The sequence below is a fragment of the Megalopta genalis genome, chromosome 4 (genome assembly GCF_051020955.1).
Source record: "Megalopta genalis isolate 19385.01 chromosome 4, iyMegGena1_principal, whole genome shotgun sequence".
In the NCBI taxonomy this organism is placed as follows: Eukaryota; Metazoa; Arthropoda; class Insecta; order Hymenoptera; family Halictidae; genus Megalopta; species Megalopta genalis.
The window spans coordinates 19,673,862-19,687,104 of NC_135016.1; the positions used below are offsets into that span (position 1 = coordinate 19,673,862).

At 41.8% G+C, this 13,243-nt stretch overlaps 1 protein-coding gene across 2 annotated transcripts in view; it reads right to left on the reverse strand.

The window, feature by feature from the left end:
• The window catches only part of kek5 (leucine-rich repeat, immunoglobulin-like domain-containing kekkon 5 protein), a 159,541-nt gene that overhangs the window by 69,463 nt on the left and 76,835 nt on the right, over nt 1–13,243 (reverse strand). Inside the window, exon 1 of one of the 2 annotated variants that reach the window (XM_033467803.2) lies at nt 12,101–12,261. The exons of the other annotated variant lie outside the window; for it this stretch is intronic. The gene's annotated coding sequence lies outside the window, so the exon portion shown is untranslated. Of the gene's footprint in view, nt 1–12,100; nt 12,262–13,243 lie in introns of those variants that run through there. 2 annotated transcript variants of the gene reach the window in all.

The following is a 13,243-nucleotide window of genomic DNA, read 5'->3' on the forward strand; positions in this document are numbered from 1 at the left end:
CGAAAGACGAAATGAAAGGAAGATAAAGCGGCGCGTTAAATCGGATACTTTATACGTGTAATAAGCAGGAGTAGAGCATACTTATGCGCCGCGGCTGTTTCATGAGGCCCATAACCATCGGGCGCTGAGAAGGAAAGAAGCTTCCTCTGTTTAGTTATCCGCTCACCAGGAACCGAGACGTTCTCTTCATTCGAGCGCGCGCGTCTGCGTTTCTTTGTTCGAGTTCCTTGCAATTTTTTGCTCCGTTAGGCTTTATGCTGCCACGGCGGAAACAGCGCTACCGAAATTTCGTTGACCCATTATGCATCTACGGAAACGTCCGACGGTTTTCAGTAACTTTCAACGCGTGATAAATGTTCTCTTAACATTTTGCGGTCGACTGCGTTCTCCGTGGATCTATCACGCCGAAGGTCTCTTCTGTGAGAAGACGCTCAAAGTTTCCCAGCAATTATGGTATTTTGCAACGAATTGTTTGTTCGAATGCCAGTACGAAAGCGTTGATGTTGTAACTTTGGGAACATCAACTATGATTTTAGTCAGCAAGAATCGTTAGGTAGCTGTGAATTGAGATAATAGAGTAAATTCTTCCTAATTTTCTTTCAATTTGTAAACAAAAATGAACAATTTGGGAAGAGGAGATACGATTATACGAGCCTTGCATCTCGTTTTTATAATTTTTCATTATTGGCAACTATATAAAAAAAATGTTTTTATATTCTATTTATATTTATTGTATTTATATATTTCGCAAATTGTCCTGTTTTGTTTACGAGCTGAAGGAAAATTAGGGAGAATTTACTGTACAGTTTTGTTTACAAGCTGAAGGAAAATTAGGGAGAATTTACTGTACTAGAGTATGCACACTACAGTACATTCACAGCGTAATGTACAAGGTTTTTATTATTATTTAAAAAAAACAGTGGTCCACAAAACTGTTCATACACCTTTTAAAACACAATAACTTTTTCAAAATTGAACTAAATGACTTGCATTTTTTTTAGGTGATAGAACGACTAGTCTACTAAATATTGACTAAAAAGCTTTCTTTTTTTAATCTTTGCTATTACTTGGAATAAAAAGAAAAAATTACGAACCCTCGCTTCTCAACTTTTTTTACCTGAGCCTATAACGAAAATGAAAAAAATGCCTTTTGCAGGCTACTTATATGAACTTATACGGATACTATTATACTGTTGAAAATTTAGTGGGCAATTTATATGCACTACAATGGCGTCCACAGCCATACACAGCATCGACAGATCCAAAGAAGAAGATAATAGCGCATTCTGTGGTTTCTGAGATAATTAAAGACACAGAAAGGAATCATAACGTACCGCGAGTCGCTTCACCAAAGTGAATCCAGTTTCAGAATCTAAACGAGAATATTTCCATGCAGTACGAGGTAAAGCCGCAGAGAAATTGCAGGCCCCCGCAGTCATCTAGATAACCGGAATCAATGAAACGCGGGCGCGAGTTAAAGGAGATCATAACAGTGACGCGTCCCAAAGGAATTAAAGTGGATGAAGATTACAGGCTTTCATGCGAAAGCGACTCCTCCCATAGTTGCGCATTTCCTTTCCGCGATCGCGTTCGCCGTCCGTTTCCTCTTTTCACCGGCGTCCCGCGCTTTTTCCCGCCGCGCGCCGTTAACCTTTTAGGCCCGACGCGCCACTATAGTGGCTTTCGCGGATGTCATCTTTCAGAACGACACGCCACTATAGTGGCTTTCGCGGATGTCATCTCTCTGGACGACGCGCCACTATAGTGGCTTGCTCTAGTAGCTCACTCGCTCATCGTTTGAACCAAATAATCGTCTTCATATGCATTGTTTCACACTTCTTTTGTCTTCGCATCGATTTACAACAGTCTACAGGGTGTCCCAAAAATGTCTCGCAATCCGGAAATGGCGGGTTCCTCGGATCATTTGAAGCAACTTCTTCCTTTACAAAAATGTTCTCCGAGGCACCGTTAACGAGTTATTAACGAAAAACAGTGACCAATAAGAATCGAGTACGGCTGACGCGAGGCGGCCCAGCCAACCAGCGCGCGAAGCCCAGTTCCGCACATTGGCTCGATCGCCTCGCGCCAGCCGAGCTCGCCTCTCATTGGTCACTGTTTTTCGTTAATAACTCGTTAACGGTGCCTCGGAGAACATTTTTATAAAGGAAAAAGTTGCTTCGAATGGCCTGAGGAACCCGCCACTTTCGGATTGCGAGACATTTTTGGGACACCCTGTATATACAGTATCAGACTCTGCCGTCCAGAGAAATAGCCTCGCGCAGAATTCAGCCGTACCTAAAAGGTTAACAGTAATTTCGTGACGCCATATTGTCATCGCGTTGATGCCGTAATTGATGGGATTTCCAGCGAGCGCGGCGCTTTCCATTCTTCCTCTTTGGCCCGGCAAACGTGCTCTCGCGATCCGCTTTGAACTACGACGCGCAAATAGGTCCCGCGCGCTCTCGTATCTCACCGTCTCGCTCGCATCGTTTCGAGTACCAACCCGGGCACAAACGCGGATGTACCCGTTGCTCACACCTGAGAAACCGTTTGCAACCCTTGCGTTTAACGGTTGCGTTTCGTCGCACGCGACACGTGGAACGGTGGTCTTTTGTGATTGTTTATACAAATTCCCGAGTCTGAATGCTGTACTCGCCGAGCGAGTGAAAGACCGCCGGCGGCACTATAATTCTTGATACCCGACAGAAAACACGCGAACCTCGGGTTGTGCTATGATATAACATAATTTTGATGATATAATTTTCGATGCTATTCACGGGAATGCACTCTGGCGTGCACGCTCTCTGCGATATTCCTTCTTTTGCCAGTTCATAGTAATTTAATTCGCAATTAGCATTTCGCAAGAGCGTTACGATTCTGTACGCTTTTACAAGCGAATGAAGAAAACACGAAATAAGATGGGATTGTAAATGTTTATGCAATTATAGATTCGCGGGGATTTTGTTATAGAAATCAACATCGACTGGAGATCTGTTTGGTTCGATCGTATGAATCGTTTCATTGATTCGTCTCGACCGAGTATGTGCAGTAATTTCTCCAGGAAATGCCAAATTTCGGGTTGCTGTGAATTTCTCTGTGCTAGTCCTGCGCCTATGCAATTTATCGACAAAATGGTCTGTTTGGGCGTGTGTCAGATAAGAAAAATCGCAGAGCTACAAGATACGTGATACATGTGGCCTCCGAATACAGGGTGTCCCAAAATTATGGTAGTTCCGGGAAATGTGGGTTCCTGAGATCATTTGAAGTAACTTTTTCCTTTACAAAAATGTTCTCCGAGGCATCGTTAACGAATTATTAACGAAAAACACTGACCAATGAGAAGCGAGCTCGGCTAGCGCGAGCCCAGTTCCGTTCATTGGCCCCGGCCGTCTCGCGCCAGCTGATCTCGCCTCTCATTGGTCACTGTTTTTCGTTAATAACTCGCAAACGAAGCGACGGATTGCATTTTCGTTAAGGAAAAAGTTACTTGAAATGACCTCATGAACCCCTCAGTTTCCGGAAATACAATAATTTTAGCACATCCTATATACGCCTCCAAACATTTCTGGGAGAAATTACTGTATACTTTATTCAATCAAACTCAAAATTGGAAAGTTAAGTTGTATTACATTAATTAATCCCAAAAGTGTTAAAAATTAAATTAAATTAAACCTAACAAATCTAGAAAGGTGTAATACACTAATTAAAAAATTGCTTGCCACATCTGAACAGATAGTTATATTATCCACGTATCAATGGAAGTCAAAGAGCTGAGATTATTTTAACACCAAAAATTTCTGGGACAAATTACTGTTTACCTTATTTAATGAAATTCAAACAAATTGCAGAAGAGATTACTGTACTCCGATGACGCAGACAACTTGTCTCGAGTTATGGGCAACTCTATATATACAATTTAGTATCAAAAGCTGCAACAAGTACATTGATGATTGGCTTTGGATACGAGTTACTAACAACAAACTGAACACGTGGCGCATGAATGACACTTTACAAGGACTGCTACGTAAACAGGGCGCGTTGCAGGATCTTCGTCACGAGAGACTGTATGAAACTTGCTCCGTTTCGTAAACGAACAGACTACAGTATATGTACTTCACCAGCAAACTATAGTGGACGTCATTCATCTTCGCGCGGTTACACAACGATCCTTGGCAACGAATTACCAGTTCCCGAACTGTACATGGTATCGATATCCTGTGGCTGGTCGATTAACGAGCGTCTAATAATTGTCGGGACGTGGTATCGATCCTTCATCGTGGTTTTCCTGGTGCATCGGTTTAACATACACTCCTGACTAAAATTAATGGAAATCTTGCTACGAAAATCATTTATATTGAATCGACGAAACTCTACAAGGTGTTCCAAAATTATTGTACAAGCGGGAAATGAGGGGTTCCTGACGTAATTTGAAGTAACTTTTTCCTTTACAGAAATTTTCTCCGACGCTTCGTTAACGAGTTATTAACGAAAAACGCTGACCAATCGGAGAGCGAGTACGGCCGGCGCTCCGTCCTTGCGGCCAATGCCGCGTCGCACCGACCGTCTGACGCGGCGGCAGTGGTCGCGAGGGCGGCGCGTCAGCCGTACGCGATCTCTCATTGGTCAGTATTTCTCGTTGATAACTCGCAAACGAAGCCTCGGAGAAAATTTCTGTAAAGGAGGAAGTTGCTTCAAATGATCTCAGGAATCCCTAATTTCTCGCTGGTACAATAATTTCGGGATACACTGTAAATTGCTTCCGCATTTCAATAGCTTGTCTCATCTAGCAGACAAATATTTCCAAACGATCTACATTTTACAGGGTTACAGAATATTTTGAACAAAAGTTGAAAAAACTTGCGTCGTCCGCAAACCAGCAGCCGAAAGGGCGACTAAAACCACGGTCTGTATTCCCGCAATTGCTGGAAACTTATTGTCTTCGCATTTGAATGGGTTCGTTTCACCCGGCCGCGGAAATATTTCGAAATGATCCACATGTTTCATTGGGTTCCTTGTTGTTCCCGGCCGAAAGAAATTGCCGCAACCGTGCCGCCGCGTGTGACAGAGTTAGCCGGCCGCGTGTTGTCGCAATTGATGAAACATTATTGTTTGCGCATTTCAACGGTCCGCTTTGTCCTAACAGAAAAATATTTCGAACCGGTCGGGACCTTTTCACGGGGTTCCCGGTATGTATTTTTTATTTACAAAGTAAAAAGAAGATGCCGCGACCGTGACTCGGCGCGGCGAAGGGCGGCTCGACGAAATTGCTAAAAAATGATAGTTCTCGCGTGTCGCTCGTCTTGTTTCGAGCTGGTAAATATTTGCGGGACCCGAAAGCGAAACGGAGCGCGTTTCTAATGGCGGCTCGCGTCAAGGCATCGAACAATAACGCGCCGCGCCGCGACTCGTTCTCGTCCTGTCAACTCGTTTTTCGCCATTGTTTCGGCACGGGAGAGCTCTCTCTCTCTCTCTCTCACTCTCTCTCTTTCGTTTTTGCCCCGTTATTAAATTAGCGTGACGCCCGCAAATAGGACCGGGGCCGCGCAGCGCCCTTTGTTTCGGAGTCTGCAGCAAACGAAACGGAAGTTCGGTCGTTGGGCGCCGATGTCAGTGATACCCAGTCGATGACCGCCTTTTATTCGATAATTTCCAGAACGTGAGCTTCCGCTCGATACCTCGGCGCCGGTCGCCCCGTCGTCACAAAAGACCGACGAAATTGAAATCGCAAAGGTTTATCGAGTGAAGCTAGTTCCGCTGCGATGGCCATTACGGGAAATGACTAACCCGCCCTTTTCGAGCAGCGCGAAACTGTGGCCGAATCTACCCGGCGAGGATTTTTACAGAATCGAAACAGATTAAAGTCTAGCTTGATCTCCGAGCGCTTCCGATGATGCTCGAAATCCCTTTCCGAGTGTCGCCGATTTCATTGGGCCCCCGATCGTTCGAATAAATATCGACGAACAACGGGAAACCGCTGGTAAAAAAGACGTTCCAAAATTCGTGCAAGAAGCAATGTCGATAGAAGACGCAGGTTTATAATTAAAAATTGTAAATTTTTGTATCGATTCATGAAGTATACGGTATTATAGCGTTGTGTACGGGATTGCATATCGGGTAAATGGCCTCCACGGCTTCGCCGGCACACACGCGCTCTTCCGTTGAAATTTTCCATGACCGTTTTGCATAAACGTGGCCGAATTTCGTTGATGCAGCGCTCAATTTCCTTCTTCGAGGCGCGGTCGGTCGTGGGCTTGTCGGCATAAACCTTAGACTTTGAAAAACCCCGAAGAAAAACATCCAACGGCGTTGAATCGCGTGATCTGGGCGGCCAATTCTGATCACCGAAACGGGAAATTACACGACCGGGAAACGACTCGTTATTTTCCAAATATTGCTCAACAACGAAAACGCGTTGTTCTTCCGCGCGGCGCTTCATTTTTAATAAACCCCGAACTGTCAGCTGTCACGCTGTCTTTCTCTTTCGCTGGCAACGCTTTGCCGCGCAAACGGCGCAAGATTCGAATCTCGCGCGAATTTTGGGACATCCTTTAGCTTGGAAAATCCTGCAACGAGGAATTTGGCGCGTCGAAGTCCTCGGGTTTGAAAGTTTTACACCTAACAGTGCTAAAAATTAGTCGCTTTGGGTCTGCCAACCCTAAAATTAGAAGTTTGAACTCTGAGATCCCTAGAGTTCCAAATTCTGGTTTTGAAAGCCTTAGAGCCTTAAATTTGCTATAAATCTTGAGGCTACAAGCCTTGAAAATATGCGATCACAGGATCACAATTACCAGGACTTCACAAAATTCGAATCTCGCGCGAATTTTGGGACACCCTTTAATTTGGGCCTCAAGACCCTACAACAAGAAATTCGGCACATCGAAGTCCTCGGATTTGAAAGTTAATACCTAACAGTGCTAAAAATTAGTCGCTTTGGATCTGCCAACCCTAAAATTAGAAATTCGAACTTTGGAAGCCCTAGAATTCCAAATTTTGGGTTTGAAGTTTTAGTCTTAGAGCGATAAATTTGCTATAAATCTTGAGGCTACGAGCCCTAAAAGTACGAATCCCAGGATCACAATTGCCACATCACAAAATTGAAATCTTGAATTTTGCGACACCCTTTATTAGCAATTTTCTGCGAAGCGTTGATCAATCGCCGCGCGGGTCAGGAACGTCGCGGGTCAGGAAGAAAATTGTTTCCGACACTACGATTAGGGGATGAAACTCTCTTGCAGGATGATATACTATTGTGCTCGCGTAACTGCTACGTTTATATTGGTCCCGCGGGACGTTGTCCGACGTGGAAATATAATTGAAACATTTCTTTTAACACTTTGATTGCTACACCAACAACGTCAAGAATTTAATAAGATTAAAGCATTCTGTTCACTCGAATTAAAATTAAGAAGTGAACTTGCTTGGCATCGATTACTTTTCTCAACCTATTTAACATTTTGCGAATTCTAATATAGTTAGTAAGATATATAATAGATTAGCCGTTTGAGTCCCAGGAATTATTCAGAAAACACGGTCGAGAAGTGCCGAACAGACTCAAATGGTTAACGTAAAAATTGATTTTCAGGTTTGAAGTAATAATTATATATTATATACAATTATACTAATATATTATATTAGTATAATTATAATATATCTGTCACCCACACATGGGTTATACTAATTATTATATTAGTATAATTATACTAATATAATATATAATTAATATAATATATTAGTATAATTATAATATATCATAGTATAGTTTATATTTATTTTTATTATAGCATAATTATAATAATTCTGTCATCCACACATGGGTAACGCAGCAGTCAACGTATTAATTAATTTGTAATTACACCGCGCACGCCAAGAAAATAACGCGCGTTTTCGTCTATCTTGGGGGAAGAAAAATATTCGTGAAAAATTATCGGCGCTGTCTAAATCGCCGATAAATTGTTTCCCATCGGAAAAATCATCGTCTTATTCCGCGGTGCGTCATCGGGGGGGGGGGGGGGGCAAAAACAAGGCGAGGGTCCAATTCCTGGGCCCAAGTGTTTCCAAACACTGGCGGAGAGTTTACCGCGGCGCGGAAAATCGCGCTAATAAAATGTCGGCGACGAAACTGTTCGACGCGACGGATAAACGAATTAAGGGACTTACACGCGCGTCTTCTCCGGCGTTACGCGAGCGAACGCAGGATTCCGGGGGCGCAAACGGCGCACGCGGCAGAGAGGGTTGATGGATGCGCCGGCGAGAGTTCGATGCGGCGGCATTATCGAGCGTGTGCGTGACAAGATTTCCCAGGATTCCGGAGCGTAGCTGGAATCCGATTCGCGCGCGAGCGAACGGGAACAGCAAGTTTCCATCTCGTTTGCCTCCGGTGGTGGCTTCTTATTCAGACAGGCTATATAGGGGAGAGGAAGAAGTCAAGGGTCGTCGACAGTTTTCGAGCGGACTCGGCGACGGCAGTTCCTCCTCTTCTGTTCAAATTTTTGCCCCATATCTTCTTATTCCGGGAGCCGCGCCGCGCGCTACTCGCGCCGATATCACGGCTGTACGCGCGCGAGCGACCGCCGGAGAGGGCGAGAGCTCTCGCCCCGCTCCCACCCTATCGCCTTGAGCCACCTTAACACCTCACTTGTTCCGTAGAATTGATTTCAGGTGCATAGACGCGGGAAAGTCAGTGTTTATTCAGGAGCACTCGAGAAGCCCCGAGATGGGCGAGATTGAAACCGAACTATTTTCAATCGAGCCACTCTCAACCCGGTTTCTATACTTTGCAAATCGAATTCGATTGCCGCGATATCCCCGGTTCAACGTAATCCGCTCGCCCGACTGCCGCCTCCTGCCCGCCCGCTCGCTCGCTCGCTCGCTCGCTCCCTTCTCAACCCTTTCGTCCTGCCGCTGTCTCCCGGCGACTTTTGACGGCGACACGGTGCATAATTTAGGCTCGACGCCTATCAAACGACAAATTATTTCGCACGTATCGAAATATCGCCGGTCCGCGACGCTACTTCGCGACGCGAGGGTAGGTATTTTCGGAACAATTGCGCGGGTGTTGCGTTTCGTTCGATTTGTTTGGTGAATGTACAAGAATTATTAATATATATAAATTATTTTTTGGTATTGTTAAGACAGTGTTACTTCGACGCTTTTGATTCTGGTTTGGCTGTTTATGGTAGCATTTAGAAAAGAAAATAATAAATAATAAGAAGTAGAAAATAATAAATAATAAGAAGTAGAAAATAGTAAATAATAAGAAGTAGAAAATAGTAAATAATAAGAAGTAGAAAATAATAAATATATTCCTTTTGGTTAGCAATGTATATTCTTGACAGTATCTCCGTAACAATTGTACAAAAATTATCAATATATATTAATTACTTCTTGGTATTGTTAAGACAGTGTTACTTCGTTGCTCTTGATTTTGACTTGGCTGTTTATGTTAGCATTTAGAAAAGAAAATAATAAATAATAAGAAGTAGGAAATAATAAATATATTTCTTTTCGTTGGTTATGTATTTTTAACAGGCGCGTCGCGATGGACCTCTGGGTTGTCTACCAGTGATTTCTAGAATGTTGAACAAATAATCGACGCGATACAACTTTGTTTTTCAATCTTAATTGTTTTCGATTTTAATTGGGCAACAACTGTTTTGTTGCTGGTGAAGCGATCGTGACTGCGGTTAATGTATAATGAAATAATTGAATAATAATAATAATAATGAAATAATTGAATAATAATAATAATAATAATAATAATATATAATAATTGAAACTCGCTCCGTAGAAATAAAGAAATTATGGCAAGCGGTAGCATGGTTAAAATAAGGTGTGCCGCATTATCGCTGGTAAATGATAAAATCGACGCGAAAAACATATTTTTTCCAGAAATAGTAAAAATTGCATCGAAGTGACACAGGAGACGCATGAGAGCTGACAATGTAACGCAGCAATTCAGCAATAATTTATGTTACACTCGTGACACTGTAAATTTAGATGCAATTTCAACGGGCAGCAGCGTGCGTTCTATCGCGTTAAATATACACGGTATTAATTAAGCACCCGGTTCTCAATTAATCAGAAAATAGGTACTGGCTGTTTTGAATCATTTGAAGGAAGCAGGCGAAGCGAAAAATGCGGTAAATTCTCCGTTATTTTGTCTTCAGCTTGCGAACAAAACTGGACGATTTGGTAAAATGGATTGTTTCTATGCAAAATAAATATTGTTTTCATCGATTGCAACAAATATGAATTAAATAGCAAGTTCGTTCTTTCTTCGATGACTTTTAACAGGTTGAAAATAATACATTGACATTTTTAAACCATCTCAATGGGTCCACTATCTTAAATTGCAACTAACAAATTTTACCATAAATGCATTAAATCTAAAATCTATGCATAAATGCATAAATCTTGTAATAAGAATATTCGAACTTATTACGTTGATATGCGATGCAAGTCTCGTTTTTTAGTACAGTAAATTCTGCCCGATTGTTCTTCAGCTTGTAAACAAAAATATACGATTTGGAAAAAGAAGATACGATTATTCGAGCCTCGCGAACTCATTTTTATAATCGCTGATTGCCAAGAATTATAAAAACGAGGAGCAAGGCTCGAATAGTCGTATCTCCTCTCCCCAAAAATTGTCGCTTTCTGTTTACAAATCGATGGAAAATTAGGGAGAATTTACTATACAGCGAGCTATCTATACCTCCGATAGCTGTTATGTTTATATTGATAAGCGATGCAAGTCTCGTTTTTTGTAAGGTAAAATCTCCCCGATCGTTCTTCAGCTTGTAAACAAAAATGGACGATTTGGAAAAAGAAGATACGATTATTCGAGCCTCGCGAACTCATTTTTATAATCGCTGATTGCCAAGAATTATAAAAACGAGGAGCAAGGCTCGAATAGTCGTATCTCCTCTCCCCAAATTGTCCCCTTCTGTTTACAAATCGATGAAAAATTAGGGAGAATTTACTATACACCGAGCTATCTATACCTCCGATAGCTGTCATGTTTACATTTTTCGCTTTACGTGCCACGACCCTTCATTTTCACGCGTGTACACCGTTGTCGTACGAGGTTTTTCCGTGTTACGCGAGATTTTCTCGCACGAAACACACGCGGAACATCGCCACAATTTTTTCGCCGCGGCATAAATATATATATTTATAAATATATAAAAAAATGAATAAATATAATATTATATTATTATAAATATTATTATAAATATTATTATAAATATTATAATATTAATATTATAAATATTATAATATTAATATTATAAATAATATAATATTTATAAATATATAAAAATAAATAAATACACAATATACATATATCTTCTCATCGCACGATATCCGGTATTTTATTCATAATCCATTGTTGTTGATTCGGTGTAAACACATCGTTCGAATCATTGCTCAACGCGATACACACAGTTATCGCCGATAAAAAACGGCATCGCTCTCTCCGTGAAACGCGACATTTTCAATAATTAGAAAAAACAGCGAACGCACGGAAGCCGCGTGCTAATTGCGTCGCGCAGTTTTTTAATAACTGTACGCGATATCGTAACGAGCCACGAGAATATTCGAAATTCGTGGTACGGCGCGATATTGCGTTTCGTCGAAACGCCAAAGAACAAACAAGAAAAAAAGAAAATCGAAAAAAGAAGAAAAAAGAAAGAGAAAAACATACGAGAAATATCACCGCGCGTCCCGTGGAACGTATATACACGCGCATAGAGATTTGAATCTAGAGTAAACTTTCGTAGAAAGAGGCAACTGTTGCGGATGGCTCTAACACGTTTCACAGGTTTTTCCAGGTTAGACGGAGAAACGCGGAGAGGGCCCACGTGGGGGGACTGGATGGTTGGTTTAGGATAAATCCCCATTCCCCCGGACTGAAGGGTCTCTCAAGGAGAGAGACCTTTGTTGCTCTCCGGGTAATTTATGGCACCTCGACCCTCGTAGGCCTGCGCCTGGGGTTCGACTTTCCGTAGGTTCTCTCTCGTGTGCCGCCCGTGTAACACGTTTCCCCGAGAAATTTCGAAGTTCTTACACATCTAATTCCATCGCACGAATTCGAACCGCATACCTCGCTGCCGAATCTCCGACTCCTCGTGCACAATAATCCCATTCTCGTCCGGTAGTGTTGCTCGAAAATATCGCTCCCACCGGTAAATCCAAATACGCACACACACATACACATATAACCGAAACAATGAAACTTTTATCCACGATTAATTTTATCCATTTTTATCATTATATTATTATTATTTTATCACTATATTATATTTATTTTATCATTATATTATATTTATTTTATCATTATATTATTATTATTTTATCATTATATTAGTATTATTTTATCATTATATTATTATTATTTTATCACTATATTATATTTATTTTATCATTATATTATATTAATTTTATCATCATATTATTATTATTTTATCATTATATTATTATTATTTTATCACTATATTATATTTATTTTATCATTATATTATATTTATTTTATCATTATATTATTATTATTTTATCACTATATTATATTTATTTTATCATTATATCCATTTACTATTTATTTATTATCCACTCACGACTGCACTTTCCTATTAACAACGAAAAAACGAGCGCTATTTTTTTCCCGCCGATCGCAGAGCAGAAAAACAAAAATCCGCGACAAATGGCACAAAACGCGTTCGACGTCGCAACAATTGCGCGACGATGAGATCGTCGTCGCCGAATTATTTCATCGCGTGCGTTCGTCGATAAATCACCGGGAGGAGCGAAGAAATTTTTGAAGTGTCGTCACGGTTCGGGCCGAGCGTACCGTCTGCAGGGTGAAAACCGGAAATCTTGCGGGAGCGCGCGCGCTCGGCGTCGGCCACATGTTCCCGAACCGGCAGCTAAAATCGGACTGACAATTTTCCCGAGGACACCTAAAGCGAGGGAATTCCCTTGCTTGCCGAGTTCTTCGCGGAACGGGGAGAGGCTCTCGGCACGGCTAATTGATTGGTTATTGCTGGTACTTGTTGTACGTGTCCCGGATGGGATTACATACCGGCATAAACAAGAATCGGCACGGTATAGGCGGAGAGAGGCTGCTCCTTTCGACATTTTATTCGAAACTGTTCCTGCTGCTGCTGCTGCCCTGTTTCTGCGCGCGGAGCATCAGCCTCGCTGCCGCGAATTAATCTATCGGTTTTCGTTGCAATCGAACGCGCTCGAT